At 40.0% G+C, this 25,679-nt stretch overlaps 1 protein-coding gene across 4 annotated transcripts in view; it reads right to left on the bottom strand.

The window, feature by feature from the left end:
* The window catches only part of ptprsa (protein tyrosine phosphatase receptor type Sa), a 241,764-nt gene that overhangs the window by 162,785 nt on the left and 53,300 nt on the right, over positions 1 to 25,679 (bottom strand). Inside the window, exon 2 of one of the 4 annotated variants that reach the window (XM_089001604.1) lies at positions 22,800 to 22,884. The gene's annotated coding sequence lies outside the window, so the exon portion shown is untranslated. Of the gene's footprint in view, positions 1 to 6,855; positions 7,293 to 22,799; positions 22,885 to 25,679 lie in introns of those variants that run through there. The other 3 variants (XM_089001603.1, XM_089001605.1, XM_089001606.1) reach the window with 3 other exon arrangements.

Consider the following 25,679-nt stretch of genomic DNA (forward strand, 5'->3'; position numbering starts at 1 on the left):
TCATGGTCAATCGCATTACGACTGAATATGTGGTCAAATGATAGGGGACATGAGAGTATGAGATGCTGTATTCGAGACAAAATTAAACACAAGCATACATACACATGTACGCATACACACACACACACACACACACACACACACACACACACACACACACACGCACACACACACGCATGCACACGCACACACACATATGCACACACACACAGACACACACACTCCTGCTGACAGACAGACTGCCTGTTACAGGGTCCAGACCTTAGAACTGACCTTCTTTACTACTCAGCTGTCATACATTTAGTCTTGGCAAGGCTTAAAGAGTGTTGCCTCATGTGGGTGAACAGGCTAAAATTAGAGAAATGGTTTGGGGCAATTGCTTCCCAGATACACACTTCATGCAGATGGCTCAACTGGCATGCATCATGTAACCCACATGTGTTTAAATGAGGTAACTGCAACCTGCTCTAGCCAATCACGCAAAAGAACTGGAAGTCAGTTTTATCCCCTCCCCAGGTGCCACATGTCTGGGACCTCACAGGGGTCACACTCGGAGAGCACAGGGCAACCTTTCTGACCAGACATGGTTTGCTCGCGAGGAGGAGGCAGACGGCTCAAGGGTAATGTTGCGCATCAATCAGACGCAAGCCAGCTGGTAATAATACTTGACATTGAAGCGGCTCAAGAGCCGGAGACAAGAAAAAAGGAGACAGCCATAAGAGTTTCAGACAAAGAAACAAACGAACACCCCCCTTTGCCGCTGGTCCATAATGGGATCTCAATTATCGCTCACTATTTATGTTAACTACATACTGTAACTATTAGGATGAGAGGACTAGATCTAAGGGAAAATTGGTATGTGTTATTATGTGTGGTCTTTAAAAAGAAAACTTTGCGCAATATTTCTTGGCCAGACGATGTGAAATGGGCAACATCAGCACTTTGTAGAAGCTCCACACTTGCTTCACATCAAATGTAAGTTTGGAGACCGTTGGGTGACTCAATGCTTGCAGAGCTGAAGGTTTCAAGAAAAGGGGCAAGAGGACAGAAGGTGACAGTGTATCGATTTTTTTTTCACTGAGGCTGTCAGACAAGGACTGTTAGGATCTAGTGTGTTGATGTGTGCCAGTTCACCAGTGTACCAAATAACTGGATATAAGTGTCTAAGTAATCCTCTGGTATCACCTTAAAACATCTGAAAGCAGGACCACATCCATGCATACACAGATGCATACATGTGTATTTGTCTGTGTAAGCTCTCAGTCGTACAGGAGTGGTCCATCGATGAGAAGGTTTCTTCAGCCGTCATCTGTACAAATTTGAAGGTTTCGGACGTTTCGCCTCCTATCCAAGAGGCTTCGTCAGCGAACTAAAGTCTGACTGGTCGTATCGGCCCCATTTATATATCCCTAATGTCCAGCCATGGCGGCGCCGGACACAGCTATGATAGGTCCCTACCCTCAGGTTGGGGGGAGCAGAGGACCACTCCCTGTGGCCCCATTGATTGTTCCTACATTCCTGACTAACGACTGGCCCATTTCCCCCACTCCCAACGGTATCACCTCATCAGCATTACGAATGTTGCCTAACCTGTTTTGCCTAAGCAGGCTATTGTATGAACGATCCAAATTGAACCTCACCAGACCGGTTTAATGAAGGATTTTGTTGTTTTATAAGACTCACTTCTTTTACCCCCCTTTCAAACCATCTATGTTCTTTTGCTAAGATTTTAACCTCATTGTCGTCAAATGAGTGGTTGCTACGACCAGTCAGACTTTAGTTCGCTGACGAAGCCTCTTGGATAGGAGGCGAAACGTCCGAAACCTTCAAATTTGTACAGATGATGGCTGAAGAAACCTTCTCATCGATACATGTGTATGATGTTTTTGTGAATTAAACATGATGAATTTAAAAACTGTACCCAAATGACTACTAAATTAAACCAAAATAAATGTTTTAAAGATGGGAAGTGAAAATAAACAACCGAGATTGTGTGCTTGCACAAGTGCCCACCGCCCCCATAAGTGGGAATGGCTGTAGCTGTGTTCAAAATGGACTATAGTCACATACAAACTTTTGTTAATTGTGATTTAAACAACCTGCCATTTAAAGCACCTCAAGTGAATCCCATGTAAAGCTTAACTGTTCTGGTAGGCTTTTTCTGACATTTTTGGAGTCACAGCCAAAGCCATGGTCTGCAAAGATCATCTGTAACCCAGTTTGTCATTGTTTGGAACTAACAGTCAGGAAAAGGATACTAAAGTATAATTATTTCCAGGGCATTAAAGAAAGGCTGGGACAAAGTGAGGGCAATCATCATCAACTGGAGAAAATATAGCACAACAACAACAACTACCTGAAGAGGTTCCTCTAAAATTAATGAATAAATACTATATACAGTGTTTGAAATAGCGTCTGCCCGGTGGCCCGGGGCATACAACTTTTACGTCGGGCGTACAACTTTTAAAACGTCTCGGCCCAGATGGGAGACAACTTCTTCAACAAAAAAGTGTTGTTTTTTTCAAATCAAACGTTTGTTTTATTCAATAACGCAAAAGCCACAAACAAACCACTACGAGCCACGTGGACAGGCTTCTGATTGGCTGCCTGTGCCGAATATGCAAATTGCCAAACTAATGTTCATTTGTCAATTTTCATACTCGGCACCGGCAGCCAATCAGAAGCCTGCTTCTGACTACACCCTGACTGAAAAGTTTACTTGATAGTTTTGAAAGCCGCCGAGAAAGTGGAGTCCACGTAGCTTTGAGCAGGCAACACAACTCAAACATTGCGCGCCATGACAACAAACGCCAACTGGAACAAAAATCTTCAGCAAGGGATATTTATTACACATATACATTTTTTAAAATAGGAGGCTGCCAACAGGCTGGCAGAAACATTGAATACTTTGTAGCAATTTCCGTCAAGCACTGATTGTTTCATTTAGGTGACAACAATCTCCCATCTTCATGTAACTGGGCTATACAAATAGATGGCAGGCCTGATTTTGAACAGAAAAAAAATACAATCTCTCCTGTAGTTAGCAAAAAAACAAATGATCACCTAAAATAACCCAAACACATGTCTAGTACATACTAATGGTACAGTGCATACTAATGGGACCATTGATGTAGTGACTAGACTGAGAGCACAACAACTTTACAGTCATCCTCATTGAAATTCGGCGAATGAGCTCAAGTTGACGGCATTATCTACCTCACCTTGGCCTTAAAATACAGTACTTTCTCTGGATGGAGAAATAACATTGCGTCGATATGATTTTTGAGTGCTGTACGAGGAGAGTACAGCAATTCCACACCGCCAACGAGGTCTACAAAGGATGGTGCTACCGTGTGTGTGTGTGTGTGTGTGTGTGTGTGTGTGTGTGTGTGTGTGTGTGTGTGTGTGTGTGTGTGTGTGTGTGTGTGTGTGTGTGTGTGTGCGTGCGATCATGGTAGCTTTTAAATATACTCCTTTGTGTGGGAGACTGTTAAACTGGACAGTATCTTTTCCAGTCTATTCTCTGTCAGCAGCAAAAAGTGTGGATACTTCCAGGTCACCATAAAGAAGAAGGTTATGTTCCTCATCAAGTGTTTAATGCTGAGGAAACCGTCTTCTCCATTCCATCATGAACGACCATCACAAAGGTATATAAAACAACTGTATTATACAGTACAGTTTATTTAATTAATTATAATACCACATCACATTTATTATACATAAAATAATGTATATTTTGTGTAGTTTTAAGGCTTAGACAATTAGAAAGTAGAAAATTGTGTTTTATGGGAACCTGGGAACGGATTATTCTCATTTTAATGGTTTCCTATGGGAATTTTTTTGGGGGGGATACACACTTTTCGCCTTACACACTGTCTGGCAACCAATTAAGTTTGTAAGCCAAGGTATCACTGTATGTTTATTTTCTGATCGACCCAATGTATGAAGAAACAAAGGGGGAGGAGTAATTGACAAGGGAGGGGAACAACCCCACGCTGTACAAGCCACAGTGCCTCCTGTTTCCAAACTGCAGTAATTGCACCTAATGTTACCGAAAGAGCACTGATTTAGCTCTCTGGGCTAATTAAAATGAATAAACACAATTAGCTGTGAGGGCAACAGCACCGCTGTTCATGCACATAATTTCCCCTTTCCTCTTTGCAATGACACTCACTTTAGAAGCAGCTGTTATTAGCTGTGTTGCTTCATCAGAAGCATTGTGACTAATTGCAAAGTACTTGATGCCACTGAAATGGCCCCCAATTTGGATTTGATTGAACTGAACAAAGAAAATCGTATGAAAAAAAATAATGTAATTGTAAACCTACAACCAAAAGTAAATCAATTATCGGCATGTATTGCACAGTGGAATCCGTTAGGTCATGACATTTGGTATTATAACAACAAAAAAGAATTAGAAAACAAATAATCCAACATCACCCAAAATAAATTTTAAAAAACTGACTAATAAAGCATCAAATTATTAACCTCTGACTTCCTCAAATGGTTGTTCAGAAATGAACATGAGAAAATGTATGCCACAATTGCATCATCACATGTTAAATTAGATTGTAAATAGCAGTTAATTACATGACACTTGCATAGTAAGGATGCAACAAATCTAGTGACCTTGAGAGTTTTGAAAGGTGCTTATAAATGAAATGTATTATTATTATTCAAGATTTTATTGTTTTTAGATTACAAAAAATATAATTTTAAGTCTCATTAATCAAAGGTATTGTGCTCTGGACATTATTACCCAAGTGCAGATTCTTTTTATTTTCAATATTTCCAAAATACGAAGAAATCAGAAGTTGACCAGCTTCCCCCGAGGGACTATGGATGATTTTGTGTGTGTGGGCGTGTTTGTAAAGATATGAAGTAGCTTTACTTGCTTATCATTTCAATTTCCGTCGACAAGTTTCTATTGATGTAGTGCAAACTTAAAAAAACTGTTGGTCAAAGAGAGATTGCAGGGAAAATTAATCGTAAAACATAGAGGGTAGTCTTACTCGTATCATATGAAAGCTACAATTCATTTCGCTTTTCATTCAATTACGAGAAAAGGAGCTCTGGGGAAGAATCAAAAGTTTTTGCTCCAATAAAACCAATGTTCAAGGATGCATTGTTCTCGCGCTTCCACTCTTCATTACCTTTGCTGCAAGGCTTGAGTTCATAAATGCATTGATCTGTTTATTTTCATGAAGAGATTTTTTTTTAATTGCCAGATAGTTGACGCTGTGGAATTCCGATTAGTCTGCAATTTTATTTATTGCCTTTTGTCGCTCTTGCCCACTTATTTCACAGTGATCGAGGCTGCTAAAGTGTTAAATTATAAGGTACATGAAAAATCCAGAAGGCTTGGCCACAAGCCTCTTTGTGTATGAGATTTCCATTTATTGTGAAGGACAACCAACATGCGACTCATTGGGAGAAGAATGATTTTAGGTGTACAAACTCGCAATTTGATTGAATGCCGGAAAATAAAACAGATGAGCTTGAGTCAAACAAAACAAAAAACTTCCATGACAGTTTAAAATACAACATTCCTTTCCTACCCAGTAAGGACCTGGAACCATAATTTCTGGTAGCATTCCATGCCTCACCATGTTTGACCTTTCACCATTCTGAGACAGCTCTCTGTTATTTTAATTACAGTCAAGGACAAAAGTGACTGAGTTTGAGCAAGTCTCCATGGCCAAAGTTGTTCAAATGAGTGTCATTGATTTGTTTATAGTGATCAGGCTATCTTGCATAGGAATTAGCATGACATAGAATGTTGAAATTAAGATCTATTGCAATTCAAATAGGACAAAAAATGACAACAAGACAGAGTTAGTTTTTCTATTAACATCTCATTGCAACTGCAGTTTATTAATGCTAAACTTCTCGAAAATGGCTAGTGCCCTTGAGACTTGACTTTTACAGCTGGAATACATAATTGTTTGACCAAAGAAAAATGTTTACGTGGGGGTCCATGTTGTCCTAACAGTGTGAATTGTACAGACAGTGAGTACCACTTGAATACAGTTTTTTGTTATATCAACAGAATTATCAAACTAACGGTGCTTTTTCCTGAACAAATGGTTTGGCTCTAGATACATATTGTCTTGCCACAACACCGGCACAATATCCATAAAAAGAAAACATTATGGTTAACTACCAGGTACAGTAGACATGAACATCCTTTGATACTGTGTTTGGACTGGTCCATAATAATTACTGGAAACAATCACTAGTGAACTGAAATAAAACTATTAAAAATAGCAGTAAATCTGCAGTTCAAAATACATTCACCCTGGGTTGTATTCTATTTCACTAAACTTGAAAACAAATATTAATAAAACATTGACACTTCTTAGACTCAACCTTTTCTCCAACAGCAGCATACTGACCAAAAGCCACCCATTTACACTTAAACTGGTTTCCAAGTTTGAGGAAAATTGCAGACTCTACATTATGTGGTATTTATATTGTTGCTCTGAAAGTTGGAACTTCCCATTTGAAGTCCTCAGATTGTCCGTTTAATCTCGAAACATTGATTTTGCACTTAGAACATTATTGGCTCTGATTTGTTCTGATTGAAAATGATATTTTAACTACTTCAAAACAAAACCAAAAATATATATGGGAAGAAAATAGTTAGAAACGTGTAGCTGTGGCGAAAGAGGGATTTTTCGAGTAGCCTTTATTTTTATCTTCTGCGTCAACTGACCCTTCGTCCCTCATTCTGTGAATCAAACGGTCCTGGCCAAAAGTTCTGGTATCATAAAAAACGTTCATCAACAAAATAAAAACGTGACGTTTACCGAATAAATCATGTAGTAAAATAAAGTACATTAAAAATAAACTTACTTGAACTCTTAGTGCAAAGTAAGCGACAACCCCCAGCCGCCCCCAACTGGGAAGCCTTTAAAATCCGTGCAGGTCGTTTTGTGAGGAGCGGTCGAATTTCTTTAGGAAAAGCGATCGTGTGTATCCTTCTTGAGGAAAAAAAGGCACATTCCACTTTCATTCAATAACGGAACGAGAGTGTAACGGAGATAAACATAATTTCCTTCTCCGATCGCAGCCTGCAAGGCAGAATCTCCTCAATAAAAAAAAACAACAAAAGTTACACAAAAATAACCCAAGGTAATCCATGCGCGACAACGCCGCGCATGGATCTCCAAACGTCTCCTTTCTGCTTCTTTTCGATATCTCCACGTCGCAGGTTTGAAATCTTTTCTTCCCAAATCCACCTCGCACGGACTGACTGGGGGTTGGGAGACAGGAGTCAAATGCCCCCCCTTCACCCTCCTTCTTCACCACCTACTACTCCTCCTCCTCCTCATCCCGCTCCTCCTCCGCCTCCTCACCCTCATTTCTCCCTCACTGGGGCAGAATGAAAATACAGAGTCTTGTGCTGCGTTCACTGGCACCACGAACTTCGCATATCTGCTCCCCACCGCTGTACCGTCAACCAGTTGGTGCGTGCAAGAGCTTTAAAGGACAACCGACGTCTCCGGACAAGTTGTGTCCATAATTTGTAAAATGGCTTCAAATGACTTCTACTGAGCGTATTTTACAAAGATTTCACCGCATAGCTATATTTTACGTTTTAAGACTCGCGCTGAATATTCAGGAAGTCTTGTTTTTGAGTTGGTGACGAGCCCGTACATGATGTCACTAAAGGACCGCCCCTGACCGTAAAAAAGACGCATTCTAGCGGTCCTTCAATCACGTCAATGCATTTTGCTGTACTTGTTTGGTCTGGGGACCTCGTGTTGCACCCAAAAGCCGCCAGAAGGCCAGAAGAGGGTGTACAAGCGCCATATAAGGAATTTATCAGCCTGTGGAAACGGAGGTGGCCACAGGAGGTCGCCATTTTGTGCCTCTTTTTTTGGGTGAGAGATTTCCCCCCAATGTTGCCTCAAAATGGCACAAATTCTTTAATCGATTGCAAACATGTATGCTTTCCTTTTCAGAACTATTTAAATTATATTCATAACTGAATGTGTAACAAGAAAGCATATTCTCCGAATCTGAAGCAATTGTTTTGATTCACAAGCAATGCTAGACGTCTTGGCGTGACGTCACGAACTGGGGGCGGGACTTTCTGAAAATGCCCAATTCGCAGCTCAATTTTTTGAAGATTTTGGACACTTTAAGTCATTTTTATTGGTGTTTTGCATTTGACTAAAATCATATCATACTGCGTGTTTTGGGTATTTCAGATGCTATAAAACGTTTTTCTGATGTCAGTTAAAAAACAAAAAAGTGACGTTGGTTGTCCTTTAAGTTTTATATTCAATTCTAGTTCCTGAAATAGCAATATAAACATCCATTAATCACACTCATCACAGTCATCTATCTGTCCACGATCCATTTTCTGAAATGCTGGAACCTGAGTTCTCAATTAACCAACTCTGCATGTTAAACCAATAAGCCTGTGCAGCATTTAACTACGTAAAGTAACAACAACAAATACTGTAACTGCCCATGCCAATGTGTCATTTAACACATGAAAACTAAACCACAACCAGATTATCTTTCATGCAGTGGTGTCAAACTCAAGGCCTGCAGCCAGATCTGGCCCACCACAACATTTAACGTGGCCCGGAAAATAAAGTCAAAGATGAAATATTACAGGTATGCTTTTGTCTTTGCTAAATTATTTAGTAAAATAATGTTGATAGACAGACAAACAGACATAAAAACTGACTGAATGACTGACTGACTATAGATGGATGGATGGATGGATGGATGGATGGATGGATGGATGGATGGATGGATGGATGGATGGATGGACGGACGGACGGACGGACGGACGGATGGATGGATGGATGGATAGATAGATAGATAGATAGATAGATAGATAGATAGATAGATAGATAGATAGATAGATAGATAGATAGATAGATAGATAGATAGATAGATAGATAGATAGATAGATAGAAGCCCATTTGAGGAGTGGAGTAACTGTGATTGGCTGCTTCAATTTGAATTTGACCATTGACAGCTGTTGTTTGTAAGGGGGTCGGATGGAGTCGTAAAATCTATCGGGAGACATGCATTGCAGCTTGATCTTAAAACCATTTCACACAACCAAATAAAATAAAAACCATTGTAGCTCGGCTGATATACTCCATCAGGGCAAGCTGTTAAAACCGATGTATAATGTACAATGGAAAAATACTGTATAAATGCTCATCTGAAGTTAATGCAACATGAGCTACAGTACGGTTGGGAACAAGAAGGACAGAAATTCAACAGTCCGTAAAAGGAGCTACAATTTATGAGTGCATTAAATGAAAGCCCCAATCGAAGGAGCACACAGCAATATTTTTTGTTCAAACTTTTCGAGGAATGCAAAGAGTCACAAATGAGAAGAGGCCATCTTTACAGCAGCAGTCTTTGCAATTGGCAGAAGGCCACACTGAGCCGCAAGCAATCCTCTACAGTCCTTTATCTGCCCTTTATTGAAAAGTCAGCGTGACATCTAACGCACCATAAAGAGGTGTAAAAAAGGTGAGGGGCCTTATTGGATTGGATTGGATTGGATATGCCTTTATTAGTCTCACAGTGGAGAAATTTACATTTCACAGCAGCAAAGTGATGAAAGGAATGAAAGTAGAAAAACGAAATACATGAGCTGCTGGAAAGGCAGCCACTCTCGCGGCGCCGTCTTGAAGTCAAAAGAACAAAAAACTTAACGATTAACGATCTTGTACCCCTAAAAAGCATTTCTGTTACGTAGGTCCTTCATTGTCTTTTTATTTACAACACAGCCCCTTATTTAACCTAGCCGGTAAATCTTACAAGAAAATCAGAGGTCTCGCTGTCATTTTCCGGGTGGTGTAAGCCTTAGCATGGGAAATTTCACTCTGGATGGGAAATGCACTCAGTGACCGAGGTTAGTGCTTTCGAAGGATAAAAAGAGCACTTACTGTCTGACACGTGCAATCCATAACAGAATAATGAGACTGCTCTACAGCAGGAGCTTGCTCTTGCTCTATGTTTTGTTTTCCATGTGAGTGTTCATAAATGTCATGTAAATGTGGAGAGTGGAAGCTAGAGAGAGTGCTCAGGGAGAGTGTTCAATCGTTTGCTTCGTGTTACAGATTCATGTAACAGCATGTTACTGTGTGAAGATGCTCCCAGTTAAGCAAGTGAAACGACCAGTCTCCCTCCTTCAGCCGCTACGCCCGAAACAACCTTTCTTGCGCTGTGGCCCAGTCATTGTAATTGCATGGATTCAGTCTCAGTGTTTGTCTGTTTCTATTGTATGAGCCCCGCCATTGGCTGCTGGCACACTACCACTTGCGCAAAGTCAAATGAAATAGGTTCCAATATGCCCATGACCCTAAAAAGAACAACTCGCGAAAAAGTGGACAAAATATTTCATTCATTCTAATTTTGTGATATACTGTACTCTGAATCAAAGTTTTCCCTTCAGGGGCCTCAGAAGGTAAAAAGGTGTGTCATGTTCCAAAATGAATAGGTAAAAGGTGAAGTAACCTAAGTGAATGTAGCTCTGGACTACACAAAGACCATCGCTTCATTTCTTATTGTCCTCTTTTTCCTTGCCCTTTCATCAATGTCACCCATATGCGATTACGCACAATCACCCCTGATAGCAACAGGCAATTACTCTTTCTGTCTCTGGAGGCGACAACCTGTTTCCAGAAACCATTCACTTGAAAGACATTACATCACCTCATCCAAGGCACTATTATAAACACAAGCATGCGTCAGTGTATGGCACTTGGGATAGACGCCCTAGTTTTATATATATATATATATATATATATATATATATATATATATATATATATATATATATATATATATATATATATATATATATATATATATATATATATATATATATATAGTAAAGTCTTGTTATATCGATATTCTCGGGAGTCTGAAAAAATATCGATATAACTGGATATCGATATAACTGGACTAACGATATATCCGATCCTGCGGCATGTAAATTTTCTCCTTGCGTTCATTAAAATAGTATGGTAATAAGCAGTACTATCGATATAACCGATATCGATATAACGAGACTTTACTGCAGGGGTCGGGAACCTTTTTGACTAAGAGAGCCATAAAAGTAAAATATTTCGAAATGTTTTTCAGCAAGAGCCACACGCACGCGCGCACACATACAAACGCTCGCGTGCGCGCACACACGCGCAGCCACTTTTCAACAAAATATCAGAATGCATTATTTGAAATAACTTTGTGATAGTACTCACCGTTAACATGAATGGTTTTCCGTTCCTCGTGTTTGGTAAAAATCCAGGAAAACGGAATGAAATTCAATTTGCCGGTCCAGAGGCGAAGTTACTGCTAGCTAGTCTTCACACGGCTCATAAACTTCCATACTTGATATCTGCAATCTACTTCTCGCAGAAGTATGTCGATGCTAACGTTAACATGGGGCTTGATAAAATGTCACTGACATTTGACTGTTTCATCGATGGTATTGTTTCATTGCAAATTAGAATCAGAACATTTTCTCTCCTCTAATGCTCCGAGGCATTCACGCTGACAATCCATGAATTGCAGCGAATTAAAAATATTAATTCCATGTCTTTTATGCATTTTGCCACTTTAAAATTATCCTGCGGGCCTGATCGAGCCTCCTTGGGGGCCAGTTCTGGCCCACGGGCCGTATGTTTGACACCACTGATATATATATATAGTGGATAGAAGACAGTCCACACAGTCTCTCTCTCTCTCTCTCTCTCTCTCTCTCTCTCTCTCTCTCTCTCTCTCTCTCTCTCTCTCTCAGTCACACACGCATGAATGCATGAACTACATATGCGTGCACTGGCAGCGACAGACTGACGTCTATTAGAGCGCAATGATGCTCCCTCTTATCTACCGCCGTGATAGAGATCTACAAAGCGCTTGGGAAAGATTATGAATTCATTACCTTGATAGACAAGTGAACATGGGGATAGACGAGAGTGTGACAACATAGAAGGGAGAGCACAGCAAGGGCACGGGGAGGAGAAAGAATGGAAAAAAAATGCAGAATAATAGTTGAGCAGGCTCACTTAAAACACATAGTAAGTTTTTTATTCGTGCTAAATGTTTAAAGAATTCAGTCCTTAAATATAATGTTAATTTGAAACCTTAAAATAAGATTTGAAATTTTCATCCCTACTTTACTGATGTAGGGAACTGTATAGTGCCATTTAGCAGTTTTTTTTGACGACGATACTAGTGCAGCGTGTTCTACCAGAAACAAATTCCTTGTGTGTTCTACATACTTGGCAATAAAGATGATTCTGATTCTGATTCTGATTCCAAAATGTAAAAAAAAAGCTACATTAATCAGAACAAGCTAGTTCTATTACTGGTCTGACATAAGTAAAGTGGAACGGGACCACCTTGCTCATTTTATATACTAAATTGTTGTTTTACCACAGTAAGATGGCTCATTTTATGCATTAAAAATCCTCAATATAGATCAATGTAAACAAACCATCATTCACCCACACTCCACACAAATGTGTTGCGCACAAGTATACGCGTATTCTCTAACCACTAATTATTTGAGCACGAGATGACTTGCAATCGAGTTTCATAAAAAAATAACAAAATAAAAAGTTTTTCATCTATCCAACTACCTTGCATGGGATCCACTGCTGCTGCCAAATTGCCAGGTTCCCATTATTACACTTAATATGTACAAAGGCAACACACAAGAACTGTCGTATCTAGATGATATTGTTTTTTGCTAAATCCAAAATGTTTCCAAAGAAGCAAACACATTGCTTTGACTTGAAACTCTCTTCCTCACCGCCATGGTCAACTTTGAGAAGAAAATTATTTAATTCATTACATTAGTTCAACCCATCAATAGCATGTTGTTAATAGCATTGTTGTGATGTGTGGTCAGCATCGATGTACAGTGTACATTGTACACTGCGTACACAGTGCCGATTTATGTAGCTGGATCATAGTGCAGACACATCGATACATTGATTAAATATATTTCTTGACAGAGACTGAGAGATCGAGAAAGAGAAAGAAAGAGAGCAAGACAGAAAGAGAGAGGGAGCTAGAGAGAGAAAGAAAGAGAGAAACAGACAGAGAGAGAGTTGTCCTAAATATACAATGAAGAGGCAGTAAAATGGCACTGAACGGTTCGAATGAGGACATTTATGATTAACAGTGTTATTTCACAGTAAAGTGCACAGTTTACACCGTTATTGCAAACATATTTCACTGTTCAATACAGTTTACATACATTCACCTCACAAATTAGATGTTGTGGGTCAAATTCTCAGATTCTGGTTTGCCCCATATGTCTTGAGTATGTTTAATCGTAAACATGTTCTTGGAGGAATTTCTTTAGTCTATGCCCAAACAACTTAACGTCGAAACTGTCCCCATTTCGTGGAAACATACATCTTAATGAAAACAATCTAAAATATCAGTATCTAAATAATATCAATGTGGCATTTGCATTCTCTCCCTATAACTGGATGTCTTCAGAGTAGCCTGGCTGCGTCCTCCATCAGTGCAAAATAAACAAGACTTAAGACGATGCTTGTTTTCCTATCCTGTATTTTTCCTGCAATTGGCTGTTGACAATGCTAGGTTGAACCCAAAATCAGTTGGGATGCTACAACCTCTCTGTGACTCGAAACAGGCAGACTGCTGCTGGATAGAAATGAATTAATACAAAGCCTACAGATCAGCGGACATGTCACTTCAGCCCAGCCATTCGTTTGTAAAAATAATGATCTTTTTTTTTCTTTAGTATATAGACACCATTTTGAGTACATTGAGGCTGCAGCCGTATCGGTTATGGCAAAGTTATGGCTATTTGTGAACATGCCTAGTTCACTTCCTACTTCAAGGAAGCAAGAACTCACTGGACCGTTGCCTTTGACAGTATTTTGTCATTCTATCGCTATTTTATAAATATTGTTTGCTGTTTTTATGGCCAATACAATGGCCACTTCCAATATGTTGCCATCCATCCATTTTTCTGATCTGTTTATCCTCATAAATAATTAGTTATCTATAGCTAGCTCGCTAACTTTCTCTCTATTTGAGTTAATTCGGGTTGAGTGAACGCTGGTGACTGTGGCTGACGCTGCTCACCCACAAAAAAACTTATCCTGTTACTGTAAAGTGACTTTGAGAGTTTTGAAAGGCGCTTATAAATGAAATGTATTATTATTATTATTATTATTATTATTATTATTATTATTATTATTATTATTATTATTATTATTATTATGCCGGATAAGCTAACATTGCTTACATTACATTGCACAAATTAAAAGCAAAAAGGAAAAAGGAAAAATATCTTGATTGCTGTGTTCCTAATTTTCCTCCCTTTCTTTGTCCCGCAATACCCTTTCTTGTGATAATTGTCACAATGGCTTTTTTTCAGATAAATGTTTTTCCTCCATTACAGTTGCACTTGGCTGACTTTTGTAGGCCGTTGAAAAGAGTGCAGCTAAATCATTAACAATAATATTGGGGAAAGCACAGAATGACAAAGTTATAAACAGAGGAAGAGTTTCAGATTACATCATAAAACCATCAGGTTAATTTAAAAGGTACCAACTGGTGATGGTGTAAATTTCAAAATCAGAGTTTGGGATTCCACAACAAAAATACCCACCATCAACCCCAAAACTGTCCTCTCTGAAAACATACCGAATAGCCCAATGTTTTTTTTAATCTCCTACATCATTGGAAATAATCTAAATATGCAATAACAATTTCAACATTGTTTGGACATGATGGCATCCTCAAGAACTCCAGGTCCTCACTGCATTCGCTATGTAGACTGCACATCATTGTTGCCCGATGATGGTGCGATTCTCTTTTAGCATCCAGTGATCTTCCCAAATTTAAAAATAACACTGTAGTACACTATTACGGAATGTCTACTTCAGTGTGTATCCACACAATGTAGATCTTTTTTATGTAAACGATTTCAAATACTGTTTGTTTTAAAACATGTTTTGCAATCACCACAATTATCACATGTATTTATGTGAAAGACACTATATGGGACTGTAAGGGTTTGTTGTTTGTGATTCAGTAATGCGTTATTATATCGGGTGCTAGGCGTGTATATAGTATCCTTTGAATTCACACGACTTGTGCTTTCTGAGTCTTTTGTGTACGCTCATGCCTGCGTGATTTTCAAGCTTTCAGGGTCACCAAGTGTGCCCATGCGGCGCGCAGAAATAACCATGCCTTTCAGCAACGAATGGTTGGGATGCACGTGCACTTCCATACCACAAAGAGGCAGCTGAGGCTGATATTGTTGAGTGATGCCAGAGGTGGTTTTCGACCAACCTCTGGCTCACTAATGGTTTCCTCACTAGCTCGCCTGACCGACTTGCTGCTTCTCAGACAGCCTTATTTGGTAGTTGTTAAGTTTTGCGTGAAGGGGGGAGGGGTTAGGGGGTAGCAGCAGGGTAGTGCAAGGAGGAAGAGTGGTGCTCTGTTTACATGGAGGGTCAGTAGGTCAGAGTACCAGTCTGCCAGGGAGTAAACCCAGAACAGTTAAAGACAGCAAGAGAGCAGGGAAGTTGCTGTTGCACGCAATTGATAGTATTGAAAAGGATTCATTCTGTGACTGGATGTTTGTTCTAGTAAAAAAAGAGTCTGTGGATCGACTGCAAATTTCCCCATTGCGGGACGAATAAAGGTATTCTGATTCTGATTCTGATTCTGATAACAGTTCGAAGCCCCGTTTAAAAAAAAAACAGCAGGTAATTTCCTCATAGTTTTCGTCATTCCGTGATTTATTTTTTGGATTATTTATTTATTGTTTAGCTCTGGGGCCTTGCATAGTTGAGCGGCGGTGGAAGGAAATTAAAGGCAACCATCCTGATAGTTTTGCTCTTGTCCGCTTGACTGCCTGCATGCCTGCTTGCCTGCTTGTCTGCCTGTGTTCCCTGGGCAATGTTTATGCTGTGCCCGGCCCAGGACAGAATAGATTCGCCCACACAGCACTGTGCTCTCAACCAGAACTTAAGTAGGTATGGCAAGCTCGAGCCACAGTCTCATTCACGCTCATTCCTCTGGATTAAGTACGACGGCCTGAGGAAACACGGCACTGGCTATATTAATAGACCCAAAGATAGTATCTCCGCACCCCACCCTCAATATATACACATCTCTGCCATTTGTGCTCGGACCCAGAATTTATTTTTTTTTCCGCTGAGTTTCACAGGCTAGCTAGCACTGGATACCCGGGGAACTTGAATTTGCTTAGTTGCTGAATTTCTAAAGGTCTCCATGGTGATATGAAATGTCATGCAAAAATGACTTCACATTCAGTGTGACACGTTTCAATTGATGAAGCAGTTGAGTTCTGCTGATATAATGAACAATAAAACTGGACAATTACAGAGTAAGCCACCACAATGGGGCAGCGGCTTTGCTTGGACACTTCACAGCAAGAGGGTCGCAGTTCTGATCCTGGGCCACAAATGTTGTTTGGTTAGGGTTAAATTCTGGCTTTCTCACACAGCACACAAACATGCATGTTCAGTTAACTGAAGACTCATAAATGTAAATATGAATGGCTGTGTGTCAGCTACGTCAGTATTACGACAGTTCAGTTGGATTTGTCATTGTCTGGTGTGAGAAACCCTGATTAAGTTTAGATTTCTCCACTGCATGAGTTGGCGTGTTGGTAATGGGGGCATCACCAACACAATTCCTGCAACATTAATTGTGTTAAAATTCCCAATGAGTTAAAGAACACTGTTATGTGCTTCCAATATTTTTCAACCGATCTCAATCAACTCCATAATTTTCCATCACGACCACCATCATGTCATCATTACATTACATTAAGGAATAATTATCTATCAATCAGTCAGTGGACGTTAGTGTGTATATAGCTCTAAACTCCACGGCAAGATTAAAGGTACGTTGATACCTCGGTTTACGAACACTTTGGCTTACGAACATTTCAGTTTACGAACGTTAAATTCATGAACATTTTACCTTGGCATACGAACTATTCTTTGGGATACACACGGAGCGCCACAATGAGTGTTGTGTTGTTCGCGAACGAGCCAGTTCTACTAACAAGGAAATGGGGGGTTTAAACATTTAAGAGACAGGCAGACGACACAGAGAGTGAGAAAGTGGATAGAAAACAGTGAAATTTGGACTCGTTTCAACTTCGATAGTTCAAAGGCAGAGTGTAGACTGCAAGGTTAAAATATCCCATCAATCAGGCTCCACAAATAACCCGCACAAGCCATGTGTACACTTGATGCAAAAAGCTATCAACCACGCTAAACAGAACACAATTGATGAGAAACTAGGTAAAATAATTGCAGAGAAAGCAACCTACAAGGGATCATTCCTCAAGATGGTGAAAGAAGAAGGCTACGTTCCTCAAGTGTTTAATGCTGATGAAACCGGCCACTCCATTCCATCAAGTCATCAACGACGAACAAAGGTAAATAAAACAACTTTATTATATAGTAGTTTATTTCTTCAATTATAATACCATAGCACATTTATTATACATAAAATAAGATATATTTTGTGTAGTTTTAAGGCTTATAAAATTAGAAAGTAGAATTTATGTTTTATGGATACCTGGGTACGGATGATTCTCATTTTAATGGTTTCCTCTGGGAAATTATTTTTTGGGATACACTTTTCGCCTTACATACTCTGTCTGGGAACCAATTAACTTTGCAAGCCAAGATACAGTAAAGTCTCGTTATATCGATATTCAAGGGAGTCCGAAAAAATATCGATATAACCGGGACTATCGATATATCCGACCCTGTTTGCATGTAATTTTCTCCGTGCGTGCATAGAAATAGTATAGATATAACCGGGACTATCGATATATCCGATATCGATATAACGAGACTTTACTGTATCACTGTACTGCAATATTCAAGCCACAGCTGTAGTTGGCAATGACGGTTAGTAGAGAAATAATACACATGCACATTCAGCAACTTCTTGTCATCCTGCATGCTAAATTATTTACTGTATTTGAACATTTTGGTCAAGTGTTACACTTCTACTCGGTTGCTCATCAAAATCTCACATTTTGTAGATACCTTCTCAATTTTTGCTGTGCAATCCTTCAAGGGTCTCTCCAGAAAGGATACAATGCTTTACATAATGAGGGTATCACGGGTGGAGTATGCAGTGACGCCATGGTTACGATGATGCTGATAAGAGCTCACATTGCCTCACAAGGCACATTAAACAGCTCATAGCAGTGTGCTACGAGATCACTGTCTCTGGATGCCAGCTGTTAAGATTAGCAGAGCTTTGTTTAATTGTGCTGCTAACATCCTGGAAGCCACTCGAGAGTTAACTGCTCTGTTTTACTTATAAACTGTCTTTAAAGCTCAGCCAGTAGTTGCCGCCTCTTGTTCATTCAAACACGAATTCCTGAGTAATTTGCTAAAAGCTTAAAGAGATCCGGTATGCAGTGAAGGAGCAAGCATCCCCAAGAGTCAAGGTGTAGCCACCCTCTGGGAAAACCGTAATATGCAAACAAAATTAAGCAACAAAAACATTCAGCGATTTCCCTCACTTTTATTGCATGTTCAAATTGATTTGATGTTGTAATCGTAAAATAAAAAGGTCCCCATAAAACCCCCAGAAGTGCCCCTTTGAGGCAGTGATACATCAGCCAAGTGACCCAAATTGCCTTAGTTAGAGCCAACCCACCAGTATGGATAAACAACACCAAACATTATAGTCACTGAATTTTGATCCGGTTCAGTGTTTTCACAATAAATCAGATAGCAAAATGCAATATAAGCATCTTGTTCAGTGGAAAGGTCGGTGCTGTTGGACAGTCTGCAGCTGGATATATGCATGGCTTGAGGAGCCCGCAATAAGAAGAAAGGAGCGTCAGCGCAGAGCGCCGATGCGGATGTGGAACTGTTGCGGCTTGGAATTGAAGCAGATTTATGTGGGATAGGAGATGTGAGACAATCTCTTTTAGTCAATGGATGCTACAGCTGCGTGTTTGCTTTCAACATTTAGCTTGTAGTCAACGCGCACGTTCCACCATGATGTCCCTGATCCACTGGTGGAAAGACGCTTTGATCCTCTCCTCTTTCATCTCGAACTGCTTCATGTAACAAAGAGGGTACAGAAAGTGCTTAAGAATGAATGACTCTGTGTCTTTGTGCTGTCATATTATTTGTTATTTGTTTTTTTTTTTGTTCTTTTGACTTCAAGACGGCGCCGCGAGAGTGGCTGCCTTTCCAGCAGCTCAAGTATTTTGTTTTTCTACTTTCATTCCTTCTATGCATCACTAAAGCTTATACCACCGGGGTGATGAACAGTAAAAGCAGCTCTCGTGTTGTCCTGATTTCAAGAAGAGGTGTCAGATTTCACACATTTGTCAGACATGCATTGCAAACAATTTATTATAATTGACAATAGCATTTCCAAGGATCAGTTGCACGTTATGAGGCTCACACCTCAAATTTTATGCCTTTGGAGGAGGGGTTAAACTAGGTTCGATTGAAAAAAGGGAGTTCGGTGAGTCGATTTCAGGGAGCCTTTGCCTTGGAGGGTAACACACACACACACACACACACACACACACACACACACACACACACACACACACACACACACGCACACACACACACACACACACACACACACACACACACACACACACACACACACACACACACACATACACACACACACACACACACACGTTTTGTAGTCAACACCAGCCTCTCGTGATCACTTGCACAATAAAAAAAAAGTATACTTTTCTCTTTTACTTTTTCTGTTTTTAAAATGTGCACATTTTCTCATTGAAAAAGAGAACCCTTATTTTTTTTCACACGTGAAGGGTTCTGTGAATGTGGATAGTAATTGGTTTGTTGGGTTTGGTTCATGTAAAGGTTAAGAAGCACTGCTCCAGAGTCAAACACAAACTCAAATCTTTTTATCTTTAAATCTTATTATTATTATGCATTCAATACAAGGCGAACTATTGTAAACAGTAAAACAGACATAATTACAACTCAACGTTTATGAGAAAGGCTTCATGCGAACATGGGTGAAACTGTAGCTGCACCTCACACATTTCACAGTGCTTTTATGACAAATCGGGGTCTTTATTTCTAAGCGCTCTAATTCCTACACACTATGACAAATGGTCAAATGAGTTGGAGCAATTCCAGTAAATTAACATAACCTCAAAAGCTTTTGACTGTCATGCATGGTTTCTGCAAATTTGCGGCAGTATGTTGGAGGTGGTTCGAATCGGGTGGGTCCACTCAGTATCAGTCTGGAAGGCCTTGGCTGGGCTGGGGTGAGAGGCACATAGAGAACTGATGGTTGGCCATGCATCTGCTGTGACACACATTTCCTGCACCTTGTTTAACAGTTCGTGATTGTGAAAAAATCTGCCAAAAGCACTTAGTATCAAGCAAGTATCATAGGGCAATGAGGAAAGCGTGAGCGGGATATTTAAAAGTAAGAGATTGTATTTATTCTTAGAGACTAATTTAACTCAACCCAAACAGAACACATTTATTGGTGTTCAAAATCAGAAGTTTGTAAATACACATCCATTCAAAATAACACGCTTTCTGTCAGACAGTTTAGATATTTTGATTTTAGTCTGTTTAAATTGTGTTTTGTTGTTACTGTGATGTAGATGAATGAGATCAGGTAAATGGCCACAGAATAGCTTTTTATTCACATTGCTGTATTTTTTGTTTGGTTCAAATATATTCAAGCATGCAGTATGCTTTTTAAATTTTAATGAAATTTCACACTTGGGTGGAATAAAGCTTTATCGGGGAAGTCAAGTCGAAAATTTTCTGATGTCATATTCAGTCGACAGCAACTGCCGGTAAAAGGCAAAACCGGCCACCCCCAGAGATGAATGAATTTTGGTGGATTTTTCAGCCTAATTCATATTCTACATATGCAATATTAATCACAATCCCACGTTTGGACTAGCGAGGGCGCAAAGAATATATTATGGAAAATACATTTTTCGGGTTGTCATCCGCTTTCAGTGAAATTGATCATGCATAAGAGTGACTGGCTTCGTAGAAAGCTCAGTTGCCATACTATGTGCAAGTCTTACACTCTTACGACCACCAATATGTAATATTAGAAGACAGAATAGCTGCAGTGAAGGCAAAGCCACAATGCCATTCAGCAGTGACAGGTGGATGATCATCCACGCTTAGTCTTGCTTCACCTGTCAATTTTGAAGGACAGGCTCAGCACAAACATTTGGGCAAAGATGTCAGTTTCTCATACATCAATCTGTGAAGATCATGAGAAGGAAAATATATATTTTCAATAAAACTGTGGTCTGGGATATGGTAGTAGTAATGATGATTAAATGGAACACCTTCTCACATATTTTCTGCTCTCAAGAAATAGTTTGGTTTCTTGCATGTTTTGTCTTGTATTGGTCTGTTCCATGATCACGTCCCGTTTATTTCTGTTATCATCAAACAAGACCGCAGCCTACCTATCAACTCCTTCACCTACCTGTGTCTTGTCCAGATGTAGCTCATTGTCTTGACAGTTTGCTTTTATTGATTTCCATATTTTCAGTCAGTCTGTCAATCAGTTTTTTTCATGTTGCTTCGTCACTTTTTGTAGCATTTGTCATGATGTTTTCATGGGGTGTTTTGTGTGTTAAAGTTTTGTTTTCAATATGATTCTTGATTTGTTAGACTTGGTTAATGAAGTACTTTGCTGCATTTTTATTAAAATAAATATTGTATTTATTTATTTATTTATTTATTTAGCCTCTTCTGTTTCGCTGCACTTATGTCCTCCATCATGGACACCTTGTCATGATCTGGTTGGCGACCAACGGGGGGCGCTGTCGGCCCCGCCTGCACCTGCACAGGTGCTGGTCGTCCCGATCAGTTTGGCGACCAACGGGTAGCGACGTCAGCCCTGCCTGCAGCCTCGCAGGTGCTGGTCGTTTAATCACTGACACTTAAAAGGACACCCGGCACGACCATCCGGTGTCGGTTCATTGTTTGCTGCTTGTTTGCTGCATGCATTGTGTATGTGTTTGTTTAACCCTGGCAGACTTTTACTTTTGGTCTTCTTTTGCTACTTTGTATTTTTTCCATTCAGATGATTTTGATGTTTTACATTTTGTTCTTGCTGATTTTATTTTAATACAATTTGTCAAATAACCTTCTGCTTCCTCCTGCCTGCTTTTTGGGATCCGCACCCGCCATCACCACCTCGCAAAACCGTGACACACCTCATACCATAAACAAAGCATGGCACATGTTTTCTCTTTCAATTATAGCAATTATATTTATTACACAACAGTGACATAATTGAGGGATTAATGGGTGAAAAGGACTTCTTGGTGCTATATGCACCATCAGTACTGAGTTTGCCATTCAAACAGCCTGGTGGGTGTGACTGACATATAAAAACATCTAAATGAAGTTATAAATCTTTCCTAAAATCAAAGTCAAAGTCTGTCACAGTATCTGGCAAAATAATCCCAATGGGATCAGAAACGCCCCCCCTCCCCCCACCCCACCCCCGCCTCGAAATAGGATTATTCTACACTGTGGCTATTACAGTCTCATAAATGGGAGCAGCGATAGAGGGGTGCAATGGTTCAAAAAATACAGACAAGATCAAGGACACCGTGAAAAAAACAGACCTGTATAAAGTTCTGCTCTCAGCGTTTTTGCTTTCTCATGAGAAATTATATTCCCTAAAAAGGAGAAAATCCCTCCCCTAAAATGGCGGGAAATTGTGCATAAATGCAGTACACCACTTACCACTGGCTTGATTTCAAAATGTCTTTAACGTCATATCTTCAGCTACTCCAGCAGCTTCTTCGTCACGTTACTTGCTCACGCGCACCTTTTAAGTCGAGAAAGCGGGACAAGGAGGGGGTGAGGGGAGGAAACAGGAAACATGAAAGAGAAACATTAATGAAAGGGACTAGTAAATGAAGTGCTTCTTCAAGTCATACATGGCGGGTGGATGGAAGTCGACAAATGCTGAGATGAGTTTATCCGTAATTCTCTCTCTTTGCCCTTTGTAACCACAGAATGGTGGTTCTCAGGCACAGAGGAGGCTTGCTGCTGATTGCCTGAGCGTTTCAGAGCAAATCTACATGATTTTTTTTTCTCTTTTCTTTTTTGATCATTTTCTTCTTCACATCTCTAATGAGCCAGTCCTGAATATGTTAGTATACACTCTGCATATGAGCAATCGTGCACGTGGTCACCTTTTTGTTTGTTTTGTTGATTAGGACTTAGATATGCAAAATAAAACAGGAGCAGAAATAAAAAAAGATTGAACCTCATTTAATTTTGAAGTGAAATTCCTGTCTTGATCCTTGTCACCACCCATGGAGCCTTCACAGAGACTGGTTTTCTTCCGTGAAAGGTCAGCAGAGCTTATCAGTGATGAGTTTTCCCCAGGATAACGATATGAATATCATTTCTGGAATGTCCATCGTGCCCATGTTTGAATAATATGAGTGCTTTGTCTGCTGCGTTCATACAAGATTCATATCAGTGTCCATGATATATATTTCCCAAGGGTATTCCATGTTAAATATATATATATATGTATATATACAGTAAAGTCTCGTTATATCGATATCGGTTATATCGATAGTACCGCTTATTACGATACTATTTTCATTTCCCTTGCACATTTCTAGTCTTTTTATGTATAATTAGTACCGTTTAGTACGATACCCGGTTATTAAGATAATCCGGTTATTACGGTGCTCCTTTTCATCCCCCGCCGGCCATTTTTGTTGTTTATATCGATATATCCGTCGCGCCATTGGTCAACTTGGTCACGTGTCTTGTTGCGTGAGCCGCCATCGGTCGCGCCATTGGTCGACTTGGTCACATGAGCTGCCATCGGTCGCGCTATTGGTCGACTTGGCCGTGTGACTTTGTCACGTGACACGCCATCGGTCGCGCCATTGGTCAACTTGGTCACGTGTCTTGGTTACGTGTCACGCCATCAGTCGCGCCATTGGTCGACTTGGTCAGGTGACTTGGTTACGTGCCCAGCACCCGTGTAGCAGAGCCATTTTCATTTTCAGACGCTAGCTCGTGTGTAGCAGACGAGATTGAAGTGTTTGTGTTAAAAGGTAAAAATGGGAAGCAGAAGAAGATTGATGACTTTTTTAAATTGTATACATAATACAGTAAGATGTAAGCGTTGCAGTTTCCCTGTTGTGTTATGTACATGCCCACTGTACTGTATATGAATGCAATCGTTTTTTGCAACAATGTTTCTTGTTTTGTCTGCTGAAGCGCGATGATTTTGAAAATTATTAACATTCCATACTGTGTATTAAAGGACAGCCGATGTCACTTTTTATTCAAATGCAAATAAAAATGACTTCACGCCAAGACGTCTTGCATTGCTTGTGAATCCAAACAATGGCTTCAGATTCTGATAATATGCTTTCTTGTTACACATCCAGTTATGAATATGTTTCAAATACACTGTCGTTCTGAAGATTAAAGCATACATGTTTACAATCATTAAAGAATTATATGTGCCATTTTGAGGCAACATTGGGGGAACACCTCTCACCCAAAAAAAAGGGAGCTAATGGCCAGCTCCGTTTCTTATATGGCGCTTGGCTGCCCTCTTTTGGCGGATTTTGTTTAATGCAGTTCGGCGCAGGATCGGATATATCGATAGTCCCGGTTATATCGATATTTTTTCGGACTCCCTTGAATATCGATATAACGAGACTTTACTGTATAATGTCTGCTGCCTAATTTCATGCGCTTCGTTCTTTTGAAACACATATTTATTGGCTTCCATTTCCGGTTCAGTGTGTTTCAATTTCATAGCTCCTGTGGGCTTGATTCATTGGGACATACAGTAGCTATTATGTTGCATACAGTAATCCCTCGCTACTCCGCGGTTCACTTATCGCGGTTTCAGTGCATTGCGGATTTTTTTTCAGAGGAAAATAAAAAGAATGCCGAATGACTCAGAAATGTTGTACATGGCTGTAGCTTGATTGGTTCCCAGCGCTAACGTTACCCACTGACAGGACGATATCTCACAGTTTACAGCCATGTGGATTGGCTGTGCTTCTTCTCGCCCCGCCCAAACCCCTGCGTCACGTGGGTTATTATTACAGACGCTACCCAATTTATGAACGAAATACGTTCCGATCGGTCGTTCGTAAGGTGAATTTGTTCGTAAGGTGCTTCAGTGCGATATTTTGTATGAAATGTATGTTTAAGGTTTATATAAGTATGTTTAAGGCTTGTATAAGTTACCTGTATTGGTTTGTCTTGAAAAATATTCTTCCTAATTCTCAGTGGGCATCATTACCTCAGTTGTCAACATTCTAATGGGCCACAAGGGTCAGGCTGGTGCTTGTGAGTCAATCAAGGCCAACAAACAAAGGTTGGCTGCAGAGCGATCCAATGGTGCATTGGCTTCGGGCCAGTAAAGTAAGGTACAGGTGAATGTGTGTATGGGTGTTTGTGTGTGTATGAGTGTGTGTGTGTGTGTGAGTACATGTGGGGATTGTTTGGAACAATTATAATTGCACAAAGGAGCACTAGGGAGGGGGGGGGGGGGGGTTCAAGCAGTTGGTGTAACTAAATGCGTGACTATATGACCACTACAGCTGAAGTGTGTGAAAGGAAGGAAAGAAT

This window comes from Hippocampus bargibanti, linkage group LG07 (genome assembly GCF_051943395.1).
Source record: "Hippocampus bargibanti isolate YZ-2025 linkage group LG07, ASM5194339v1, whole genome shotgun sequence".
NCBI classification, from domain to species: Eukaryota; Metazoa; Chordata; class Actinopteri; order Syngnathiformes; family Syngnathidae; genus Hippocampus; species Hippocampus bargibanti.